The following is a 5,470-nucleotide window of genomic DNA, read 5'->3' on the forward strand; positions in this document are numbered from 1 at the left end:
CAAGGATAAAGAACTTGAAGTATCTTGCACATTAACCCAGATAGCCTTTATTCTCACAACGGAAACCTGGGAGGATATGTTCTTTTTCCCATTTTCCTTTGAGACTGAGATTGAGAGGGTACTGTAAAGCATTACGCCATCTAAGTAATTCCTACAAAATGACTTTTGTTTCCATATTTGTTATCATCCTCTTCTAGAGGTGAAAGAGTTGAAATGGACCAATTTTCCCCTCTACCTGCATGAATGCTTGAACATAGCTGCTGAAAGAAGGATGTGTGAGGCAGTAATAGAGGATATTTGTTACATGTAGAATTGAAGGAGGCCAGTCTATCATCTTGTATTACATCTTTAATTTCTGTTAATTCTTTTTCTATCCAAATTGTCTTAATCAAGAATCATAGAATATCAGGGTTGGAAGGGACCTCAGGAGGTCACCTAGTCCAACCCCCTGCTCAAAGCAGGACCAACCCCAACTAAATCATCCCAGCCAAGGCTTTGTCAAGCCGGGCCTTAAAAACCTCTAAGGAAGGAGATCCCACCACCTCCATAGGTAACCCATTCCAGTGGTTCACCACCCTCCTAGTGAAAAAGCTTTTCCTGATATCCAATAAGCATGGAGTTGGCCTTGATCCTGATGCATGCGTTATCCTGTAGTGGTACGAGAAGAGAATTAGTAAGATCGGATGCTGTAATCATCTTAGTGCATTGCAGGATGTCCCATGTAGATGCAAAGATTGGACTTTTCCTTAAGGGTGTGGGTAGCCTCTTAACGCATATAAAAGAAGAGAGGGAACCAAATGACATAGCTAAGCTTTTTTCTATCTCAAACCAGGCCGGTGTGTATGCAGAGCAACTGGAGGGGAACCACCTTACAATAGGACGCATTTGGAATGCTAGATAATACAGACACAGATCTAGCAACCCCCGACCTCCCGTTGTGCAGTATTTTTAAGGGTCTTGTGTGACAAGTGAGGCTGGTTTTTATCTCATATAAATTGCATGATTAGCCTATTTATTTGAGCAAAGAGTGAGGGAGGGAAAGACCTTGAAAGGCAACAGGCTAATGATATAAAATCAATCTTGGGCAGATATTAATTCTGGCTATTTCTATTTTCCCCAGTAAGGATACAGGGAGGAGACGCCACCTTTCTACATCCTTGGACAGTTGTTTTTATATGTAGTCCATATTTATAGAAACAATTTTGGAAAGATTAGGACAAAACACCTAAGGAAGTTACTTCCTTGCATATTGGAAATGCAAAATGCTGAGTCTGAGAAGGATCTGGTCTTTTGGATACATTCGTTGCTTGTGATTTATTCCAGTTAATGCAAAAACCAGAGCTCTCCAGAAATGTAAGCTATACTCTATAACGATGAGATTAATGAGGATGGATTCTTCAATAGTACAAAACTGTCATCTGCATATAAACTGATTTTATATTCTTTCCTGTTTATAGTCACACCTTCAGTGTGTACATTGCCAGTGGTTCAAGAGAGAGATTAAAAGGAAGAGGCAAGAGGGGACAGCCTTGTTGTGTCCCTCTTTCTAGTTGAAATATGGGAGAAATAATTCCATTAGTTGATAGTGCAGCGAGGGGAGAGTTGTATAATACACTCAGACAATTCAGGATATTGGTGCAAATCCAATTTTTGTTTTGTTTTCTTAGGACATCCATTAGATAAGGCCATTCAACCCTATCAAAGGCCTTCTCTGCATCTAGAGATAGGGCTATGGAGGGAACATCTGACAGCAGAGCTTGCTGGATCAGTTGAGCGGTTTTTCTCATATTCTCAGCAGCCAGGCTTCCTTTCATGAAACTACACTGATCTGAGTGTGTAATTGATGGGATGCGGCTGCTAAAATTTTTGCAATTAGTTTGCAATCTGTGTTGAATAGAGATATGGGACAGAAGTTGACACTGTTGCTACCATCCTTGTTCTTCTTTAATATTAAAGTAATTAAAGCAGTTCTCATGTTGTGAAACATGGTTCTCTTTTGGAATGTTTCAGTGAAGACCTCTGAAAGAATAGAAGAAAGCTGATTACAGAATGTTTTGTAGAAATCTGCCAGAAAGCCGGGGGGCCTTGCTGGAGTTTGTTTTTTGTAGCCTGTTCAATTTCTTGTGTTGAGAAAGCTTTGTCTGTAAACAACACTTGTTCTGAAGTTAGGGTATTAAAAGGCAGGTCTTCAGTTAAATGATCCAATTGATTAGAGTCAGATTGGTTGTCTGATTTCTAGAAAGCTTGATAGAATTGCGTACATTGATTATTTACATCTGTTGGTTCCAGGAGGCCCTCCTGTCTTCTTGTAATAAGGAAGAAATATTGTTGTTGGCTAGTTCCATCTTAAATCTTCTGGCAAGTGGCTTACCTGCGTTATCTTCCCATTCAGAATATCTTTGTTTGACCCTGTTGAGTGTAAATTTAACTTGGCTGGATAAGCATTCATTATATTTATATTTGGCATTGATAATGTAGGAGGTTTTCATTATTTGGGTCCATCTTGTGTGTTTTCTCCAACTCATCTATTTCCGTGGCTGAAAAGTCTAGTAACTTGAGTCGTTCTCTCTTCTTTTGGGAGGCCTATCTTACGCACTCACCTCTTACAGTAGCTTGCAGAGCTTCCCAAAAGATGTAACTGAGGTAACCGAGTGCTTATTTTTTTGTATGAAGTGAGAGATGACAGAATCAACTGTACAATTAAATTTTGCATCTTTTAGTAGCAGTGTGTTCAGCTTCCAGCGAAGACTTTAATGAGGTGTAACCAGCATCTATGGTAAGTATAATTGGAGCCTGATCTGAAATTATCAATAGTGCTTCCAGGCATGCTGGAATCAGTTCTGAAGACACAAGAAGAATTCAGTTCTGGAGTAAGAAGAATGTACTGCAGAGAAATACGTATATTCACGCTCCGTGGAGCGTCTTAGTCTCCAAACACCTTTTAAATCATGTTCATTCATTGGTAACGAGGGTTGTCCTATTGTGCTTTGAGTGCTGGGTCTCATGTATTTGGATTTGTCCAGACATGTCTAGCATAGTATTCCAATTGCCTCCCAGTATTACAGGAGTGTCTTTTTTATTAGAAAGAATGTCTGCAATGTCTTTGAAAAATTCAGAATTATCTCCACTTGGATTGTAAATGCTTCCTAGAATTAACTTTTTTGAGTTGAAACATCTTCAGGAAGAATGTTTCTTCCTTCAGAATCAAACCAAGACAGTATACATTGAAAAGTTAATACTTTTATGAATTAAGATGGGTACAAAAAGATCTGTAGTTAAATATCATGTGCCTTACAAATATACTTTGGAACAGAAACCAAAAAAAGTAAGACTTAAAACAAGCCAGAATGGGCAAGTTCAGATCCTGATGGCTTCAGTTCTATCTCTCCTCCCCTCCCTATATTATCTAATAATATCCTAAACATCTCTAAATGCACATTTTAAGTCAAATCTTACCCTGTAAATACCATTGGGTAGTCTAAGAACATGTATAATGTATTCCTACCTACAGAAGTTTTGATGTATAGTTATGTATGCATATGTATGTGCAGACTCATCACAAGAAATTTACAATTGGTTTGGTAAATCAAATACAAATTAGTACAAAATCTAAATACGAAAAATACAACATAAAAAAAAGTTTCATATTCATAGTATGTCAAATGCCCTGCGCAAATTGAATAACTAGTGCTATTTAAGGTTAGGTTATAGTCTGTTTTACATGTCGTGAATACTGACTGTTCCACAAGGGACTTGTGGTTACCCTAACACAACCCATCAGAGGAAAAGCTAGTGAAGAGATTCTGTCCAGCAGTGCAAGCTGTGATGATTAGTGCAGATAATACTTCAGCCAGTAGATGGTGCTATATCCCCCAGCTTAGTGTTCACAGTGTTAAACGGTTACTCTGCGCCTTGCGATGCTATACATTTGTTATTGCTCAGTTTTAAAGGAGATCAACTGAAGAGTTCAGCCTACCTGGTTATTTGCTAGGAATTGGAAGTTTGTGTAAGTGACTATTAACATGTCTACAGGGATACCTAGAAAAACAAACTTATTTTTAAACTTGTTGAGGTTTGCTTTGTATTGGTTTAAAAAAAAACCCATTCTGCTATTTGTTGGTCAAGTCTGATCTCAGTCTTTGAATTGTCTGCCAAGCTTCAGAAGGGGCTTGGCAAAATCTGGCGGTGCATGCTGAATCCATGGGGAAGGTGAATGGGTACTTGATCCTGTATCTGACGTTGGTCCCCCTCAGGATTTGCTTTATGGAATGCAGCCCTCTTTTTGTTAAGCTCAGCTGAGAAGTCAGGGAAAAGAGATTTTGTGGCCTTTGTACATAAGGGTTTCAGCTTTTCTAGCAGCATTCATTAATGGTTGTTTACCATTGAACTTCAGCGGCTTGAAGACGATGGGCTTGGTCTTGGGCTTGTCAGATTCCCACCATCTAATACCAGGCATTCGATGAGCCCTTTCAGCGTCTAATGGGGGAAGCTGAGGGTGGATTTTAAATAGGTCAGGGAGCAGTTTCTGAAGAAGTCTGTTAATATCCGCCTTCTCCAGACCCTCAGCAATGACCAACAGGCAAAGTTTGTTTCTTCAAGTTCTCTTTTCTAAGCCATCCTGGGTTTCTTCCAGTTTGTCTAGTCCAAGCTTTAAGAAGGAGGCCATTTCTTCTTTAATTTCACTGGTTCAAGGGCAGCCTTTGGCAGCTAATTTTCCAAGTGAGCCATTTTGGGATTTTGCATCACACACATCTTTAGAGAGCCCTCGGATATCTTTGGAGATTGAATCCAGGTGGCCTGTGAGGAATTCTTTCAGTGTCACAATATCCGGAGCTAGGTTCTGCTATGGCCTTTTAATCCCCCTTCAGCTGTTTGGGTGATGCAGGCTGAGGTCTTTAACTGCTCCTCATTTATTCATTGGGATCCATCTTCAGCAGCTTGAAGTTTATTCAGGGGTTTAATTTAACCTTTTATGATAGAAACTTATTGCCAGTTTGCTAGGAAAGTAATGATTAGAGATGAATTGACATGTGGAGGTCCGGGACTAGGCAGCCATCTTCCTCACGGGTATCATGTGATCCTGGGATTTCATTCTTTCTAACGCTGTAACTTGGCAAAAGCTGGGACCCCCCAGATCAGCTACCTCACTACTGGTGCTTTCTCCCCATTGCTTTCCAGGGGAGGAGAGGGAGCAGGCTCACTGGGTGGGTGCCCAGCAGTGGCAGAGTTAAAGATGAATGGCTTGGTTTTTCCCAGGTGCTGAGCACCCACATCTCCTGTGGAAGTCAGTGGGAACTGTGGGGAACTCAGTCCTTTGGGGATCTCAGCCCATAAATGCCAAAGTCTTTATGCAGCCCTGAGGAAGTTGAAGGGATTGCATAAGAGGGCAGAATCAGACCCTAGCAGTGTCTCCAGAGTGACCCTACAGCATCTCAGTGGTATTCACATCTGTGTACAACTGATGTGAGAG

Source organism: Natator depressus, chromosome 27 (assembly GCF_965152275.1).
Source record: "Natator depressus isolate rNatDep1 chromosome 27, rNatDep2.hap1, whole genome shotgun sequence".
In the NCBI taxonomy this organism is placed as follows: Eukaryota; Metazoa; Chordata; order Testudines; family Cheloniidae; genus Natator; species Natator depressus.